General features: G+C 39.1%; 1 protein-coding gene across 8 annotated transcripts in view; it reads right to left on the bottom strand.

Moving 5' to 3' along the window:
* adcy6a (adenylate cyclase 6a) overlaps nucleotides 1–21,601 on the bottom strand; it is a 92,592-nt gene that overhangs the window by 49,361 nt on the left and 21,630 nt on the right. The window lies entirely within an intron of this gene.

The raw sequence follows: 21,601 nt of genomic DNA, 5'->3' as shown, positions 1-21,601 counted from the left end.
AGTGTAGCGTGTAGAGTTTAGTGTGTAGAGTGTAGTGTGTAGAGTGTAGTGTATTGTGTAGAGTGTAGTGTGTAGAGAGTAGTGTATTGTGTAGAGTGTAGTGTGTAGAGAGTAGTGTGGTGTGTAGTGTAGTGTTTAGTGTGTAGAGTGTACTGTAGTGTTGTGTAGTGTAGAGTGTAGTTTAGTGTGTAGTGTGTAGAGTGTAGAGTGTAGTGCTGTGTGTAGTATGTATTATGTAGAGTGTTGTGTAGTGTGTAGAGTGTAGTGTAGTGTGTAGTATGTAGTGTGTAGTGTGTAGAGTGTAGTGTAGTGTGTAGTATGTATTATGTAGAGTGTTGTGTAGTGTGTAGAGTGTAGAGTGTAGTGTAGTGTGTAGTATGTAGTGTGTAGAGTGTAGTGTGTAGAGTGTAGTGTTGTGTGTAGTATGTATTGTGTAGAGTGTAGTGTGTAGTATGTAGAGTGTAGTGTAGTGTGTAGAGAGTAGTGTGTAGAGTGTAGTGTAGTGTAGTGTAGAGTGTAGTTTAATGTGTAGTGTGTAGAGTGTAGTGTAGTGTGTAGAGAGTAGTGTGTAGAGTGTAGTGTAGTGTAGTGTAGAGTGTAGTTTAATGTGTAGTGTGTAGAGTGTAGTGTGTAGTATGTAGTGTGTAGAGTGTAGTGTGTAGAGTGTAGTGTAGTGTGTAGTATGTAGTGTGTAGAGTGTAGTGTGTAGAGTGTAGTGTTGTGTGTAGTATGTAGTGTGTAGAGTGTAGTGTGTAGTGTGTAGAATGTAGTGTGTAGAGTGTAGTGTTGTGTGTAGTATGTATTGTGTAGAGCGCAGTGTAGTGTGTAGAGTGTAGTGTGTAGAGTGTAGTGTAGTGTGTAGAGTGTAGTGTTGTGTGTAGTATGTAGTGTGTAGAATGCAGTGTGTAGAGTGTAGTGTTGTGTGTAGTATGTATTGTGTAGAGTGTAGTGTAGTGTGTAGAGTGTAGTGTGTAGAGTGTAGTGTGTAGTATGTAGTGTGTAGACTGCAGAGTGTAGTGTAGTGTGTAGTGTTTAGTGTGTAGAGTGTAGTGTAGTGTTGTGTAGTGTAGAATGTAGTTTAATGTGTAGTGTGTAAAGTGTAGTGTGTAGTATGTAGTGTGTAGAGTGTAGTGTATAGAGTGTAGTGTAGTGTGTAGTATGTAGTGTGTAGTGTGTAGTGTTGTGTGTAGTATGTAGTGTGTAGAATATAGTGTGTAGAGTGTAGTGTTGTGTGTAGTATGTATTGTGTAGAGTGTAGTGTAGTGTGTAGTGTGTAGTATGTAGTGTGTAGACTGTAGAGTGTAGTGTAGTGTGTAGTGTGTAGTATGTAGTGTGTAGACTGTAGAGTGTAGTGTAGTGTGTAGAGGGGGGCAGTGTAATTATATGATAAGGGTGGGTGAAATGAACTCAGATTTACAGCACGGTATTTTCCATTATTCAGATAATAATTATTTAACATCACAATATACAACATAGTAAATTAAGTAAATGAAATTAACATTAAAAATGTATTATGATGATCAGGAATGTTTGGGACTGATCCTGGTATTGGGTTTTGGGCCGATACTGCGCATGTAGGCTAGAAACACGGAGGTAAAAATAATAGACATTTCCTATTAAAGACCGTCTTCATTCTGTCTAAGAAAAACTGTGAGATACAAATTTTCAAAACAGGTTTTGTAAAAAGGGCTGCAGAGAGGCCGAACTGTCCCGTCGAGTATGTTTCAGCGCACAGTGTATTTTCTGAATGTGCAGCCTGTTGTTTTAAATGAAACAGCTTTATTTAGACCTGTTCATGGACAGAGCTGTAGAGTCTGTAGAGGCTGCGTTTCACGTGGACCAAGCGTTTTTGTACAGTGTTAGTATGTACGTCGTCTTTGCTCGTACAGGATGGACGGAGTGTGACTCACCAAAGAACAAGATTTCTAAATTAGCACAGTGCATGTCTGGATTTAGAGACATTTAACTACAGCTCAGCCAGCCAAACAACATACTACAGACGTAAAATTCCACAGGTGAGCCGGTGATACGTCAGCCTCGGACGTGAGGCCAGCTCTCACTCTGCTGGAGAGACTGCTGTTGTTGAAACAGACGAGGAGCATCAAAACTAGTTGTCCTTTACTTACAGCTGGACAGAAGCCTAATCTCCTCCACTATGTAGCTAAATAACGCACTTAATTTAAAATTAGATCATAATGATTTAACTGTTAACGTTCACTGCACTCATTTAAACTGACAACCACTTCATTCTAAGTAGGTAATTCAGTAAGGTACTGGACTCAATATCAGCGAGTACTAAAAACGTACTAACTAATCCTTCAGAACGTTTTCCTGATACACATTTTTTTTCCTGAAATCTGACAAGTGGAAACAGATGGGAAGTGTTTAAGTACTGAGATCCAGGATGTGCTCAGAAAAACATATTGTGACATTTTGATGTAATTTGTCACGATTACGATTAATATTATCACACTGTCCAGCTCTACATGCCAGGCATTTGTGCATCAAAGTCCATTATTTTCCTTTTAAATGATGTAATATCTGACATTATCACATCACCCATCAAAATAAAGTTTATTTTAGGCATTTATGCCTCTAAAAGTCTAAAAACATCAGGTGGTGCAACAAACCCACCACATATGCAGATTAAGTAAGTTCTGAGTGAATCCTTTATCCAGAATCCAGAATCCTTTAAAACTAGCTTCAAAAGAATTCAACTCACTGAAATCTTCGGTCAGTAAATTCTGATTTCCTCAAATGTCAAACAGCAGGAAGGACAATGGACTTCTATTCTGAAATGCTTTTAGGAAAAAATGGAAAGGTACTGCATCATGAAGAAGACCCCAAGTGACCTTTATGGTGCCAAGGTCAGAAGCCTTTTTTCAGTCATAGTTTGGGCTGCTTCAGTTTAGCAAGTCAGGTGGTACGACCCCAGAAAAAAACTGAAAACATGATTTTTGATGATTTTTTGTTTTATTTTGAAAAATGTATGTATAAACAAAGGACAAAGGACAAAGGTGTTCATGTATGAAGACTATATAATGCATGTTTTGTTAGTAGTGATAAATTAAATAAAGTTTAAAAATGTATTTATATTATTATAAAAGCTGTGAAACAAATATCAATAAATTGAAAAGATACTTGTAGATACATTTTTGCAATTATTACTTTGAAAGCTTTGTTTTCACTGACAGTGTAGTTTTTCAGTCCTATCATATCATAAATATCATAATGCTTGTCATGTACTGTGTTTTTGCCACAGCCATCTACCCTTTTAGTGTCTTTGCTGGACCTAGAAAGCAGCGTTTCCTCCAGTGCCCTGATGAATGGGGGGAATTAAGGAGTTAACATTTCTATCTTAACATTTCTATCTTCTATCTAGAGTGAAATGCTCCTATAAACAGACTTGGTACACCATGATTAATACTCAGGTGGTTACGGCTTATGTGCACCTGTACTGGCAGAGAGGACTACAGTACAGGAGCGAGAGAGAGAGACAGAAATTCCAATCAGAATTTGGCTTAAAATATTTGAGTCAGTAATTGAACCAATTGCCCTTTATGGCAGTGAAGTGTGGGGTCTGCTAACTAATCAACAATTCGACAAATGGGACAAACATCCAATTGAGACTCTGCATACATTTTGCAAAAACATTTTAAAAGTACACAGAAACACCACCAACAATGCACGCAGAGCAGAATTAGGTCAACACCCATTAATAATAAAAATACAAAAAAAGGGCAATCAAATTTTGGATGCACCTAAAAAATAGCGACCCCCCTCATATCATTATAAAGCTCTGCAGTACCAGGAGCTGTGCAAAGACAACAGCCCCCTCAATCAGCTGGTCCGCAACTACACACTAACACACACTAACACACACTCACACACACTAACACACACTAACACACACACACACTCACACACACTAACACTCAACAGACTCAGGACCAGAAAAACACAACCATTTTGATCAGAATCAACTGAATTACAGAACATCTGAGAGAAAAATACAGAGACTATTGGGAAACTCAAACAAAATCACAGAGTAAAATGCAGTGTTATCTGGCCCTAAAGAGACCCTGAGCACAGTGACTGATCTGAGACTGAGGACCACCCTGACGAGGTACAGACTCAGTCAGCACAGTCTGGCTGTCGAGACCGGCAGGCACAGGAGATCCTGGCTGCCTCAGGAGAAAAGAACATGCCAGCAGTGTGAACTGAATAAAACAGAGACAGAGCTGCACTTCCTGACTGAGCGCCCGAAATTCACTGAGACCCGCAAAGAGTTCTTTACAAACATCAACAACAAACATCCCACATTTACCAGCATCTCTAACACAGAGACACCGCCGTATCTGTTAGGGAGCACAGAGAGCACACTCACAGCTCAATACACCCTGACCTGCCACCGTGAGAGGGACAGTGAGTGACCATGTCTCATACACACACACACACACACACACACACACACACGAATACACACACACACACACACACACACGAATACACACGCACATATACACACACACGAATACACACACAAACACACACACACACACAAATACACACACACACACGAATACACACGCACATATACACACACACGAATACACACACACACACACACACACACACACACACAAATACACACACACACACACACACACACACACACGAATACACACGCACATATACACACACACACACATACACACACACGAATACACACACACACACACACACACATATACACACACACACACATATATACACACATGGATGAATACACACGTTTGTATTTTATGTTGATTATTGTTATATTGATTATTGTTTTATTTTTATTGTATCCTGTCTTTTTAAAATTACAGCTCTACAACTTAGCAATTTTGCAATGATTAACATGTTATGATTTTTTTTAATTTATTTTAATTCCTAGAATCTAATATGTTTACCTTAAATCATTGATTTCTGTTTAAAAATCTCTGGCAAGCTTTGGCAATACAAATGTAGCATATTTGTCATGCCAATAAAGCACCTTGAATTGAAATTGAATTGAATTGACAAAGAGAGAGAGAGAGAGAGAGAGAGATGAAGCGTAGTGTACATTTCTAACACAGGGATGAGGGGGTTCCACCATGTGATGAAATAAGAAGCTGTGGTCCTGTATTTTTAGGAGCACGTCTGTGACCTGTGAACCTGTGACCTTTCAAAGCAATGCTTTGTGGTCAATGTGTACAAAAGACAAACGGCAGGTGGTGAAAAGGAGGACAGGGCTAATCTTGTACTGATAAAAGCCAGACTGTTTCCTCCTGCTTCTAAAACAGGATCAGTAGATGATTGACTAGCGACGTCCTTCACTCGTCATTCTGACAGGAACCGTAATCTGTATATATTTCTCCACACGGTGCTTTATACAGCCTGGGTCTGACTTACAGGTTCCTCCTCTGAGAAAGGGTGTGTTCTCAACCGCACACACACACGCGCACACACACACATGCGCACACAGACACGCGCACACAAACAAGCACACACACACAGGACAATGGTTGTAACATTCTGAAACAAAAGACAAACATTTCTGAGAGAGCTGAGCGAGGGGAGCCCTGAGGGAGGGCGGCGGCTATTGGAAACAGGGGACTATTGTGTGTGTGTGTGTGTGTGTGTGTGTGTGTGTGTGTGTGTGTGTGTGCGTGCGTGTGTGTGCACGCTTATTTGTGCTTGTGTGTTTTCTGTGTTAATTGATTCCAGCTGGTGAGACAGAAGACACTGACTCATAGGCTGATAGGAGACAGAAATGCAGGACAGGCAGTGAAACACTTCCACACACACACAGAGAGAGAGAGAGAGAGAGAGAGAGAGAGAGACAGAGAGACAGAGAGAGAGAGAGACAGAGAGCGAGAGAGAGACAGAGAGACAGAGAGACAGAGAGAGAGAGAGAGACAGAGAGGAGGTGGGAGAGAGACAGGTAGTCAGAGGTACACAGGTAACGAATGTCGGCCGTTGATATCGCTGCACTCAGTAACTTTAACCCAGTGTGTTCTCTCTCTTTGCTGCTGCTTCTCTGTTCTACCCTTTTTCCTCACATCATCTCTCTGTGAGCTCTGACTCTCAATGACAACGCATACAAAACTACAACCACACAAAAAAACACAATTTGGAACATTGCTGTGAGAAATAGATTGCATTTAGCTACAATATCATGAGTGAGGTCAGTCACTGACGTTGGAGTGGTCCTCATCCCAAAGGTACCAGATGGAGCCTCTTCACTCCAGAGGACGCAGTTCCGCTGTTCCACAGTCCAACATTGGGATACTAGAAAAGCATTTTACAGGCTTCCGATACCTGTAGCTGTTTCCAAAAGAGGAGATGAATAATTGTTCTCAAAATCACCCTTAAATACAATAAAAAACATTTATCTGACAGAACAAATCCGCTTCCAGTCTAATTATCGTTTCCACATGGCATTCGACAAATCATGAGCCTGTTTCTTCACTTGAGTGAGGTATAAACTCTATAAAGATCCAGTGACGCACCCCGACTCTATATAGTGCTCCAAATTATATTTATTTAACAAAATGTCATGATCGTGTTGATGTTGGGGTTACAGAGCAGCTCTTATACTGTACTAACAATGTGGAAACTCTTCTCTGGTTTAGCGTTAAAATGTTGTGATTGTGATTTTAGTAAAATAAATCTGTTTCATCCTGTTACGTTTTAAAACTGCAGTAAACTAGAACAGCAAAGTTCTCAGTTAAGTATCGCTTTTAAGAATCGGAAACAGCAGATGTTTGCTATAAACTTGAAATTGGCAATCATTCCATATGTTGTTTTTAATTTGGCAGATAATATAATGTGAGCCAGGTCAGTTAACGCTGCTGCTACAGCTGCACCAAAATGTCTGATCATATTTATTACTCATTGTGCCGCACAGCCATGTTAATGTACCAACTTATTTGATTCACATTATTTAAATAGGCAACTATTTTTTTTTAATTTACAAATGTAACTGTTCAGTTTGGCCTGTTTAAGAGCAAATAAAAACAATACTTAATGCAGCTTTGTCTAACAGAAAGTACTGGTGCTAGTCTGTTTTATTTGTTTATTTAGCCCACACAGTCTGAGCTTCCGAAAAAAAATAAAATAAATAAAACATAAACGCTGTTAGATATCTGCTAAAAAAAAAAGCCATTGGGTGAAAAAAAATTAGAATCGGCTATAAAAATTCATAATCGGTGAATCACTAAACGCTGTACGTACAAATTTGAGATTATTTATCCAGACTGTTGTGCCTCTGTGGTACATCAACCTTTTACTGCAGATTTTGGACAGAGCATTTTTCCTATTGTCAGATCATTTAAAGTGCTCCACTCGCGACGTCTTTCTGACGCACATCTGCAATTTTAGCTTCAACAGCCATGTGGAAAGCAGTGCAGCTGCTGGGCTATAAGGCGAAGTGATGCCTGACATGAACTTATGATGCATTCAACTAAACCACCTATTTCATTAATTATAACAGTTTTCACATATTAATAACTGTTCTATATAAAAGCTTTTGCTGATTAAATTCAAATTAAGCCACAGATTTTGTGACTTTAAAACAGAAGAGCTTCCAAATACTAAACAGAGAAACAAATATGGACACATGGTGGAGTTAATCTATAGTATCAGATTTGAATTATATCAATGAATCTCAAGCGTCCTGCTGCAATGAGGTGTTTCTAATTGTTTCTCAGACCTGCGTGGAGCAGCAGAGTGGTTCCCTGTACGTTCTGTGGATCTCCTCAAGGGTCTGAAAGTATTAGCTGAGCCAACATTAAAATCATTAAAGCAGATTATAATTTGTAGCAATAGTTGGAGAAGGTGGATCACACATTTCAGTCAAAGCCAGCCTCGGCCTTCGGGTGCACATGCCTGAGGATGGTACGGAAGACAGTTTATCAAGTTTGATGATAAATGCTTTGTTCTAAGCCAGTGTTTATCTTTCCTGATGCAAGTTTAAAAGCATTCCCAACACACCTGCAGCAACTTTGATCAATTCTTTCTGAGTTTAAAAAAAGATGTGCCAGATTAGGAAAACCCTAAAGTGGGCAGTGCAGGAGTTCTTCAGTGTCAGCAACAGTAACTCTGTTTTAGGCTATCATTTAAAAAGCCATCAAGCCTGTTAAGTCAGGGTCAATTAGCACAAACCCTCAACATCTATATGTCCTTTGTAGCACATTTTCACAGAGCGTTAAGAACCAGCCTACAGCTGAAATGGAGGATTCAGCAGGGCACTCTTGCACTATTAATCACCAAGGACACCAGGACTAATCTCACGGTAGATGACCAGGGGAAGGGAAAAGGGACACTGACAAACAAACACCAAGATTAGCAGCAGGCTTCCTGATTTCATCAGTGGAAACAGATACTGGGTTGTAGAAAAGTTAATCAGTAACTCATTTCAACATTTCTGTACCCAATCAATCCCATTTTAACACACTGTCTTTTCACAAGGTTCTTAATCACCGTGTAAATCAGATAATCAGTCCAGCTGTGGGTAACGTCAAAACTGTTAATTCGTGTTCCCAGTCACATTAAATATGGATCCTTATGTCATTTAATAGATAAAATCTCATTTTCCTATGTTTGGATCGAAGTGTTCCTCTGTAGCACACTGTGACTTTTGCCTGCTTCAAAAACATCTTCAGATTTTTAATTATGTCACCGTACACGCACGCAAGGAAAATAACATTAACCGACAATAGGTTTCACCATCACCTTCTTCCAGCCCACATTCTACCGTGAGAAATGGTCAGCAATTTCAGAGACCATCCCCGATATGTTTCAATCAGAAATAGTCCGACTTCTCTAGATTTGAACTCACCTGAAATGGACTGATGCACAGTGGAAACATGTATTGTGATCTGATAAGTCAACCTTTTAAATTATTTATGGAAATAAAGGATGTTGTAAAGGACCTTCCAGTAAAGGACCATGCAGTTACCAGCGCGCAGTTCAAAAGACGGCATCACAATATGAGGATGTATTAGTGGGTAACATCTATGAAACACTGAACACAGTTTGGATCAACATATGGTGCCTTTAGATGCTGCCTTTTTCAGGGACACATGCGCTTATTTCAACATGACAACACCAAGCTACAGTCTGCACGTTATAACAGGACGGCTGCGTAATCACAGAGTGTGGGTGCTAGACTGGCCCTCCTGCAGTCCCACCGAAAACTTGTGCTGCGTTATCATGAGCATTGATAAAAGGGAAGATGATGTAACAATGGGGTAAACATGATCCTGTCCCAACATTTTGGAACATGCTGCAGGCATCAATTTTGGAATGAGTGTATATTTCCAAAAATGATGAAGTTCATAAGGTAAAACATGAAATGTTGCCGTTTTTCAATTTAATACAGGTCAAAAGAAATGACTAATCACTCCTTTCTGTTTGAATTAACACTTTCACATTCTGTCCCAACTTTTTTGAAACTGGGTTAGTATAATACTGGGTTTGTCTCGAATTTAATAACGAGACGTTTGGCATCTGGTTTATTTCACTGCTGGCAGTGGCTGAATTTTTCATCATGGTTCCATTGAAAACAATGGAAAAATCAAATCTAACCACCAAAAATGACGTCACAAAGGACATCTGTAACACCGCCCCTCACTGATCTTACACACCCACGCACACACATTTATATACTTACACATATTAGCAACCACCATAGCAATGGCCTAGTATTACCTTAGTAACCATGTGGGAGAACACAGCAACACCTTAGCAACTACCTGGGGTTCCATAGCAATTGCCTAGCAACATCTTAGCAAACACTTGAGATTCCATAGCAACAGCTTCGTCAAGCCACCTTAAAGTTTGTTCATGAACTTCTCCTCTTCTTGTTTACCATTATTATTATATAAATCTCATAAGATAAATGTAAGCCCAGTCATCGATTGGACAGCAAGCAAACTGACTATATTTGTGTTGTAGACATCATGGCCCTGGTTTCTGTGATCATCATTGCCTGTAAAACAGAATTTTGTAGAAATTTTGAAAAGTCGATGGTATTCTCCTCTAAAGGTAAAGAGAAGCCGAAAATGCAGAAGCAGAGCTTTTTAATAGTTAAGTTGGCAAAGATGGCATGAAAGATTTACATAAGCTGCTCTTGATGAGTGATTCTAAAGGAAAAGGTATCTGTTTTCAGGACACGTTAACAAAAATGGCCGTAGGTGTTTGATTTGCAAAGTTTGCAGCAAATACAGCCCAGCATATTTATGTGGATCAACGGTGAAGCACAATTTATTCCAGTCCCACGACAGCATGAGTTTGAATTTTCCCATGTGCAGAAAAATATCAATGGGAACTTGTGGTCATGCACAAGCAGGAATACTGACCCTGTTAGACCAGCTCAGAAAAGTCTAAACCAGAACTCAGTGAATATCTAACCTACGCATTTCTAGGTCCAGCTGGTTGAGCCACAGTTTGCTTCCAACACCTGAAGAAGCTGAACATCAAAGAAACCAGACCCAGGTTTTTCCAGTGTTCTCCAGGACAGAACAAGTCTGTTTCTAGTCATATCCTGACAGCTTTGGCAGCAGCTAACAATGTCTTTGAACTTCCTGAAGTATACAGAAACATTCCCCCTGCAAAGACAATGACGTAGATACACCTGGAAAATGCTGACATTTTCCACAAGCTGATTTCAGTTGGTTCATTGGATCTAACGCTCCTGAGGTGGTGGAACTCTGGAAAGTATTGAAAAGCAGTGGAAACGGCTGATACGCTGTTCAAACCCTACTGGACTGGATGGTTAAAGACGCCAGAATGGACAGCAAATGTAACGCTAGAGTGAAGATGCAACGTAAAAATCACACAGGGCTTCTGTCTGTGTTCATTTCTTGCAGCGCTCACACAGCCAACCATCCAATGGGATCACCAGACTCTCCCACAGTACTGGGCCTTGAAGGTTTAAGGACTTAAGTGAAATGTCATCGAGAAGGTGACCAGAGACAGTACACAATTTTCTGTCATGTTTCAAGATGTGGAACTGTGACTTAGAACGCAAACACCAAGGGGCGTCATCATCGGGTTTCACTTTAAACAGAACCTTTGAAGCAGGAAAGGTTCATTCCTTGTGTCTAGTTTAGTCACTGCTCTGACTGCTGGAGTCAAGAGTGTTGAAAACAAGTAGTGAACCATGACTATTAGAGCGAGGCTAGTTTGGACCATAAATATAAAAACTCAAATAAAATTATAATAATAATGTTAATACCTGCAAGCTGGGACTTCTAACAGCCAGTTAGCATCAAGCTAACACTGTTGTGCATTAACATTTTTAGATGTTCTGGATTGAACAAGGACTTTTGAAGCTTCTGAAAGACACTGCATATGTTTTATAGGACACTTGTAACAGATATTAACATATATTTAACTTGTTTGTTGCAGTTCTACAGTGACTTTTTGAATGAAGAGTCTTTGCATAGAGCTGACACTGTTCTCCATTTTTAACCTGGTTGGATTACTGCTTGTCATAGACGGATGTAGGACTTTCAGAAGATCTAGACCTTGACCCACCTATTGTAAATCACTGTAAATCAAATTGTGATTCTCTGACTCTCACTTTCTAATTATGTTGGTAGTTAAGTGAATGTGTACGGTCTCCAGTCCAGCCTGTGTAAGGCCTTCAGTTGGGTCTGAAGCACTACAATACCTGCAGAGTTGTACGATAATTCTATTGAATAAAAATGAACTAAAATTAACAGACAAGTTTCTTTTTTTAGAAATCTCTGAAGACCAAGAAGGCCCTGTGGAAAAGTTAAACTGCACCTTTGTGCCAGAGCATTTGAGAATCTGTAGATGTTTCATGGAGAACACCAGCACGAAACTGTACAAATACTGCAGAGAGGCCCGACATCAAATGGCCTCAAAGTGGAAAACCTTCAGATTGTAGTATAAGATCTGAAACTCATGCTTTCTAAACAAGGGTTTCCTGCTCATTCCTTATAATCTGTGATACAGAGCAGAATAGAACAGTCTTATTATTGCAAGATGGTTGCTTAACTCTAGTTCCCATCAGGGCTGTAATGCTCACAAACTCATAATCTGGTTTGATACAATATTGTAGCGTCTTTAGAAAAAACAAGAAGCGCTTGCAAATATGTCTTATGTCAGTTTGATAATGTCAGTATGTTAATGTTTCAATTTTCTATTTATTATAATGTTCCATATTCTAAAAGGAAAATTTGTGAGATTTCAGAATGAGAGTTTCACTCAATCCATCAAAATTGGTTTCATAACAGCACAGAAACAATAAGGAACACTGTGCTTTAAACACGCTAGCTAACATATTAGCCCAAAATTAACAAGCTAGCCAAAAAAAACCTACAATACACTACTATACGTTTTAATACAGTACAGTACGCTGCACTGTTACTTCCCAAGATCTTCTTTCAGATACTTTCCAAGCCTTTTTCAGAGCCTTATTCCTGTTTGTACTGGTGTTTTTTTTGAATGAAAGCTCATTTTCAGTACACAAGATGGACATTTTGTTGGAAACAGTTCGGACAAGGTCAAAGTCAATGTACTAAAACCTTTTTTGGACAAAGAAAAAAGCTCCTGTGCAAAACTCAGTCATGACAGTTTTGACTTTTCTGGCATGTTTTTCTTTCTCTGTATTTGAGTTGTGCCACCAGGGGGTTTCAGAAGTCTACAAGTTCATGTTAATAATCTAGCTTTTCTCTTCTTGATACAGACAAGATAGAACAGTATTTCATTATTTCTGAATACAGTTGATTGTTCCTGCATTCAGGAGGCTGTTAGAGTCTCATCATAGCAATTTTCTTTACAACTTCCATGAATTCTTTATCTTCAATTTGAGTCTCTCCATCTCTCCTTTCTTTTATTCTATTTATTCTATTCTTTTTTTTTTTCAGTTAGCTGAATTTGGTATGACCAAACCACGGCTCTGCTACAAAAAGTTTTTCTCAGCATCAGAATCACTTGCTTTTTTCTTTGACTAACCTCAACATGTTGATTAATGCTACTAACCCATAATATCTAATGGGAAGATCTGGTGATGTAAAGGTGCTGCAGACCTGCTGTAATTATCACACAGTCATTGTCATATTAAAGCTACACAAGCATTTGTAACTCTTCTGTTTTTTAAATCTGCTTTATTCTTTACTGTACATTTCATTAATTACTAAGATCCTTCATATTTCTTTTTCGTAGCCAAGCTTTTTTGTATCTGGCCCTGAGCTACAATACAAACGGTGCACTAACAGTCTAGCAAAGTAGAGCACTGACCCTCCGCAGCAATGAATGTGTGAAGATGTTGTTTTGGGAAAAGTAAAGCTACGTAACTGCATCTCACTTCACTGATTTCTGGCCTGTGTCTTTTACTTGATGATTTAAATTCAGTAGCTATGTTATTTTATCAGGTAAGAGATCTGCAATAGAAACTACTTTACTAGAGGTAGAAAAGAAAAGCTAGCAAAGAGAAAAACTTGTGAAACTGCTGAACTCGTGTGACCCTTGTAGCTTTTCATTAAACTGGAATTTTGCTCAGCCCTTCTGTCAGTGTTGCAATTCTAGTCTTATTAGTTTGATGAATTTCACAACATGCATAAAACAAGTTGACTGCATGGAAGAAAATCTTCTTGCCAGAGTTGGTTCTCAGTAAAGTGAAGTTTATTAAGGAATATGTTAGTCCTGGACTGATGAACAACCAATGTGTCAACACACACCCACCCTTAGCACAAGTTTAAGGCTTGCACTAAAGAGGCCTTTCTTGGAACAGCATCATTACTGAACCATGAAAACATATTTACTCAGGCTCTCATGCACTTGAACACATGCACACACAGGAGCACTGAAGAACAAAGAGGTAAATGAGAGGAGGGGAAATATGGCTGGATTTATACCACGACAGTGGGCTTACACGAAGCCAGGTACTACTTGTCTAAGCTTCTGTGCCAATACAAGCAGTTGGCACTTGATTAATGGAAACATGAGTCATATCGATGACACAAACAAGAACCGAGAGTTTTGATTCTGCACAGCTGAAATGCATTTAATGCATCTCACAGAAACTGAATGAGAGAAAGAGAGAAAAGGAAAAAGGGATGCCGAGCTCTCACAACAGCTAGCCAAGAGAGAGACAGTGGGTACAAGCGTGTACATGGGTAAATAAGCAGGGGTCAGCACTGCCTACTGCCTCTGGCCCTGAGCCCCTGCCTACAGCATTTCACAGCTTGGACACTAAAAATGCAGCACCTGTGGCCAAAGTGGCCACTTAACTATTATTTTTCACTGTTCACAAACCAGCAGATCAGCTGAATTTTTACTCATTTACAAATATTCATCATTAACAATAAACAAATTCCTCCCTCCAAACGAGATTCAATGCCTTTTTCGTTGGGCACGCAGCAAATCAAATCCTGGAAGATTCTGCCAACTGTAACATTAAGCTTATATAACAGCAACTGACCACTTCTGTCGAGAACTTGTGTTCTAGAAAGCGGAACTCAGAGTATTTCTTTGGAGCTGCTGCAGTGGCTGGGTAATCAAAAGGCCCGTATCACTGCAGCAGCTCCAAAGAAATACTCAGAGAATTTGAAGTAACATGTAAACATTCTTAAAGTTTCAAAATACACCATTTACAGTCCATATCAGAACGTTCAGCTGCAAAAACAGCCTGTTTTAAATTCAGCGTTTCTCTGATGTCACGAGAACCAAACTCATTTACATCTGTCCAGCTCTTTAGACGGCTCTGTCTGCTTATACTGAAGTAATAAGCAGGGTTTAATTGAAAGCTCTGACTGGTTTTTGAATTAGGCACAAAACAGGACATTCAATCAGAACAGAGCTGATTTACTTATATCACTTTTAAAGGCACAGTGACAAAAACGGCCTGAGGGAGGTGATATACGATTAATTATGATAAAATTACATAAATGTTAGAAGTGCACCTCAAGGAAAAAAAATAAAATATGTATATGGGCCCTTGAAAATATAGCTTTACTGCCAGCAGCAGTGCTGAAAAAAAAAAATAATAATAACCGAGTACAAATATAAACAAATGAGAAAGTTTAGAATCGAAATTGCAAAATAAATTGTGCGGCTGGAGGATGATTTTAAAAAGGATGCAACGTTCTGTCAGACCATGCTGTCAGTACCATGACAGGCAGACTTTATCTGGAATAACTTGTTTAGAAAACATAACACTCAAAATCTCAGCTGCACAAGTGCCGTTAAGCCACAGTCAGTCTAGACGTCTGCAGTTAAAACAGAGTCCATCTGGGTGTGACTGAGCTGGGCTGGACAAAAATACTGCAGGTTGGTGTAGTTAGCAAGCTAACTAGCTAACTCGCTAACCATAAACAGTAGCTGCACACATTTGTTTGTCTGCACACAAACAAAAATAAAAAAGTGTACAGAACTGGTGCGACTGGTGGCAGCAGCGTGACGTCTGTACAGCTGTAGCCAAGGAGCTATCAAGTTAGTCCAATTAGCCAGCTGGTTAACTCGTCTAAAACAAACAGCAAAACCACAAAAGTAAAGTCACAAAAACACTTATTGTGGCGGAACCGATTGAAATTAATTATTTTGCTTGCAAAAAATTTGCTGGCAAACAGAAGTGAGACTTAGCCTTTACAGCACAACCATGTTCCGCAATCCCAGTAACAAACACACATGACTGACATCAAAGCCTGATGAAGATGCAGGTCGGTCAGCAAAGTCGAATGATAAAAGCCCTCAGGCTGACTAGATCATAGTAAACAAGGATCCCTTTACATCATTCTCTGGTGTGACTGGTATAAATGAAAAAAAGGTAACTGTAAATTCAATTTGTACATGATAAACATGTTCATGTAATTCTGGATTCCACATGTTCTTAATTTTGGCCACAAGATTCATTGGCTTGATGGCCCGAATAGTCAGTGCAAATTTTTATATCTGTTTAACCTCAATTTGGATTAAAAATAGATTTAAGAGTGGAAGAATATTCTAAAAATAACTCTTGATCTGGAGTAGAATTAACAGCTCCCAGCAGTCGCGGCATGGCCAGTTCATATTTCTCACAGTCTGTTAAACTAACAGCAAACAAACAGACAGATTAGTACACACACACACACACACACACACACAGACCCAGCTTAATCAGTTACTGGAGAATGGGGAAATAACTGGACACTAAGTCTACATGGAAGGATAAATGGGGCTGTATAACAAAAACATTCTGAGAATTCCACACAGCTCGGTTTCACACCATTAGAGATCAATGAGGTCATGAAGACTTTCTCCTCCCAGTGAACAACTCTGACCCCTTGGGCCACGTGAAACGGTGAAATATGACAAAAATAGCCATAATTAGAGTGATGACTGACTCATAGCAACTCTTTTCCTCCAGGGTCCCATTTTAAAGAATGATCACGCGCACACAATGATCCGTCTCTCAACGTTTAACCTTCAGAAGTTGAGAGTAACTATTCATACGTAATTACTTAATTACATACGTAATGACGTAATCAGTTACAGAATGAATTATATTTCCAGTCGATTTACATTTTATATTAACAGCTTTTAAGTTTTCCAACCTTTCAACCATTAATTTTCATGCAAACATGTAAAGACTGTTTTTCTTCCTGCAATGCAAACCTGGTCACATCACAATAACTCAATAATTCAAATCATAATAAAATATCTCCTCTTCGAATAAACACAAACATGGCATTGCTTCAAAGTATGAAATCCACACAAGTTCTCTGCTTGTTTTAATGAGCTACCAGGTAGAAATAGAGGGCGATTTTTTCTGCATAGTTCGATCGATGAAATGTAAACAGTCATTCAGAGTGGTTTGATGTGAAATGTGATGTGTTTGGTGGTGAAAGGAACCAGATGTCATGATGTCTACAACACCATTTTATTTACAAGGGATGCCCCAATACTACTTTTCCCCATTCGATACTGATTCCTGATCCTTAAATATCAATAACAATACTAACTCTGTCTAAACTAATTAGCCTGTAAATCCTGATATTTATACAGTTCCACATTCTGTATATACAATTATATAATAAGTCATTTTAAATATTTAACAATTTAAGCAAATGTAAAGTATTTTCACTGTGCAGAGTAGTAAAAAACAGCCCTGAACACATTCAGATAAACCTTGTGCACAAGCTGGCAGTGACTTCTCTGGCTTCAAAACGTGTTAAATGCTGTTTTGTGACTGTTTCTCTTAAACGCTGGCATTTACAGCTATGAGCAGAATCTGCTCGAGTTCAGTAGATATTACAGTTATTCACTGTATCAGTACCACTGTTTCCAGAGGGTTTCTCAGCTTGATGGGAGCAGCAGGCTGTGAGCCCACGCCATCGTCTGATGCAGCTGACCGACAGAGGCCAGTGGAAACACTAGCCCAGCTAGCGGACTGTTATGATGAAGAATATCATTAACTTAAAATACTGGCGGCATCTTTCATTTGTCTCTCTAACCTTCGCTCCATCGATAACAACCTGGATTCAACAACAACCTTCGGAGCATTAATAAGTAGCATTGATAAAAAGGTAAAATAGGGGTCACTTTTCTTTATTTTGCCTTACAACATCCTGCTTGTATCAGCCAATTTAGGCAAATTATTGGAATTATCTTTGATATAAAATTAGATCATCACCAGCAATAACTGCGACTAAAATCTAAACAAGCCCTCAAATACATCAAAACCTCCAAACACACAGTTCACAGAAAGAGACTTGTGGTTTTTTTGCTCAGAGGCCTGTGAGACTTCAGGGGACTAAAAGTCTAAGAATAGCTTTTAGGAAAATGTTTCACATTTACTCAAACATTCAGCTTCATAATAAATTATCAAGAACTTCTTCAAATGCTTGGGAATGACAGCAAATCATGTAGTAAAGCTTCTCTTAGCTTCGCTTCCTCTCTTAGCACTAGTGTGTAATGTTGAGAGCCACGTGAGCAAAAACTGAAAACAATGCATCTCGGTCTGCTGAGCTGCAGCGTCTCAAACCCAGAGCAGTGACATCAGCTCTGTGAGGAATCTGAATGGACTTAACAGGAAACAGTTCTGCAGCGATTCTCTAAACTTTTACTGCTAAATTTAGCTTCAAGTAGCGTCGGGCAAATCAAGGTCACTTACTTTTGTATTAAAAGGAGGAAAATGGCTGAGTGTAGATTTAAAGGGGAGTGTCAGAGTTCCCACATCAAACAGGCAGAACAGTCTTCTTTGTACATTGTCTTCCACAGACTGTACTTCTGCTGCCCCCCCACCTCTCTCCCCCTCCCTGTCTCTCTCTCTGTCTCTCTCTCACCCTCCCCCACCTCTCTCTATCTCTCTCTCTCTTACACACACACACACACACACACACACATTCATTCATTCTCATACTCAGAAATTATAGGTCTAATTAGGCTTGAGGTTTTTGAATTCTGCTTCGCGCTTTGTTTATTAGTAAAAAACTGTTGTGACACATTTTAGGATGCAAAAATGTATCTGCAAAGCTCAACACATCTGTGTTTATATACTTGAGTGAAGTCTGTTTCTGGCCTAAGTCAGGATCCACAGTCAGAATCTCCCAAGATTGGAATTGGAGGATTTCTGCTCAAAACGCAAAACCAGTCAAGTTATTATTTTGTTTTTTTTGGTTATTTTGATCTGTTTTACAATTTTGATTCGAACAATGTGAGCAAATAATTTTGTCACTGCAAGTTTGGCTAATAAAAAATACTGGAAACGTGTTGATATGATTCATCTGCTCCTCTGGCTCATACAGTGTATGTTTCCATTACAAAAAAGGCAAATAAAAATTTGCAAAAAACAGGACATCAGCAAAAAAAAAAACAAAGAAATCAGAACCGGCAATAAAAATGAATGATCAGTCCATCCCTGTTTTTCAGTATAGTAAAATAAATAAGACGCTTTTTAGCACAGCAGCCCAGCGCTGCCAAAACATTTTGTTCTTCCAGAAAACAAGAGAATATAGGGGTGGGAATCTCTGGGCACCTCACGATTCGATTACGATTCAGAGGGCTGCGATGCGATTATAAAACGATTATCGATGCATCTTTTTTCTGTATAGCATTTACATTTTCTCACTGTGTGAGCTCAAGTTTCGAGTTCAAGTTTCAAGTTTATTTGTCATTTGCACAACATGTCAGGACATTTATGCACTGAAATGCGTGTGGTGAGGCTCAGATAATCAGTCTACAGAAAGTAAATAAGTAAAAATAAAAATACAAGAAAAACCAACTAAAATATATTAAACATACACAAAATATACACAAAATATACACAGAATGTAGAGACAATATACATGTTAAAGTGACTAAGTGACTCGGTGTTGTTATTTAAAGTGACTTGGTATTTTAAAGCAAAGTATCTGTAATGATCCATAATGAATTTACTTCCAATATCTTTTTTAATAAATCAAATGGAAGTGATGTTGCAAGTGAACTAGAAGATTCTCATTCACTGCTCTTGTTTGGAGCACGAGAAGCTGCTGCTACTCATCTGCAATAAAATGCGCAGTTATGGTGAAATAAGATCCAGTGGTAATAGATGTCCATGCAGCACGTTACAGCTATTCTACCCGTTTTCTTTAGTGATTTCATAACTTCGGTTCTGGTCTCGTTGTAGAGACGGGGGGCGGGGATCGCTGTGTGAGTAGACGGGTCGTGTGCAGCATAGCACGAAAGCCCTGTTTTGCAACAACTGAGAACCAGCATGCAGACTGCAGGTCACATAGCAGCGATGCGTTATTCGCATTTATAAACTTCTGAGGAAAGGTTTTCTGGTGGAGATGGAAGGAAAGCGGCTATAGTTAAAGCTTAAGCAGAGCGAAGTAAGTCAGCATTTTCGTTTATATTGTTTAGTCTATACTAGGACATTATCACACACTGAGACATACTGGACATTAAATGCTGCAACTCCCAAGCTGGTTTGATTTTTGTTGAAAGGTCAAAATGGCTCTTCTTATCGTTTGTGTTGTGACTCCTGACCTGACCTGGCTTTAATGCAGAGGGAGCCGGTCGGATTTCTCACTCATCCAGTTGTGTGTTTGTTATGTGCCGCCACAGACTGTCCGGGCGCTGCACTTACCCACTTCCAAGTTCCGCCTTTTGCATTGCGTCAACATCACGTTATAAATTAAATATTTAGAAAATCGATTTTTGACATTTGTGAATTGATTCAGAATCGTTCACGTCTGCATCGCGATGCATCTAAGAATCGATTTTTCCCGCACCCCTAATAGAAAATGTCATCAACTACTGGTTTGAAATTTTGGTCAAATCATTTTGAAACTATAATCTGCTGTTAGTGATATGATTCCAACATCTCACATCCCTACGTTTAAGACTTAGAACCTTATATTTTAAATATGCTGATATATAAACAGCATGTGGCAAAAATCCATATCAAAGTGTCCAGACTCTGATTCTCACTGTAGGCAGGTCTGTCTACTACATAATCGCCAGTCGCAGTTTTTATTTGTGATTATTGTAATTATTTGAAACGCTGGCAATTATTTAATCTGACTGTAATCGCCTTCCATAGTTGTTAGATTTGACAGTCATATTCTGCTGTAACCAACTACATTTTTATCAGGTGCACTGAGTGAATGTAAATAATAAAAAGCAGTAAATGGATTCACAGACATGATGAGACTCATGATGGAAAAAAAAGTTCTCACTTCTAACTCTATGAGGGCCTCTGAGCTCTATGAGGGCCACGCAGAGCGATGTGTGTTTCTCTGTTAGCCACATAGCTAATTCTGACCTTTTCGGCCTGTATGCTGGCAGAATGAATGTTTTTTAGCTTACATTTTACTCTCGTGAAGAACATGTAGCTTTGCTTAACTGTACAGATAATTCTGTGTAACTGTAGACATTTGGGTGAGTACAATCAAGGTTAGCTACTAAGTAAATGCAGACAGCTGGTCAGGTGGCTAATCAGCCAGTTTGGCCACTTTAGCCTTGTATTTTAACAGTTGAAAGCAATGAACAAAACCATGAAACTGTTAAACACAATTATTTATACAACTATAAATCGTCAGCTAAGCTTTCATGATCGTGACAGTCCGAACTGTAAGAGAGACCAGCAGGAGAATTTAATATTATCATGCATTTAATTATAAAATGTTTTTTTTTTAATCAATGCTGTTTGTTCGACTGAGTAATCATGTTTTACGTGACCATGACAGCAATAACAGCTATTCAGCCCATGATGGCGACTCTGTGAACAGCAGATCAACCTCACCCCCTTTATTCAGCTGTACATCCCCTCGTTTAACCACACACACTCAGTCACTCTCTCTGTGACCTCACAACAGACAAAGTGTCCCTTGTGTGGGAGCACAGAGAGATGGGTGACAGTCTTATGCTGCTATGCATGATGCTGATATGCTCATGGTGGTTTGTAATTATGTAATTTACACTACTTAACTGGGATTAGGGACAGAAATAAGCTTTTACTGAAAGTAAAACAAGCTGTGCATCTGTTATTTTTGTATCTGTTACTGTCCGAATGTTAACAAAGTATAAACATCTCTGTACACAGTAAGAGATACAACTCCTTACAGCTTTATGAGAT

The sequence above is a fragment of the Colossoma macropomum genome, unplaced genomic scaffold (assembly GCF_904425465.1).
Source record: "Colossoma macropomum unplaced genomic scaffold, Colossoma_macropomum, whole genome shotgun sequence".
Lineage (NCBI taxonomy): Eukaryota > Metazoa > Chordata > Actinopteri > Characiformes > Serrasalmidae > Colossoma > Colossoma macropomum.
The sequence above is the reverse complement of the archived record's forward strand: the minus strand, read 5'-3'. Positions and strand labels throughout refer to the sequence as shown.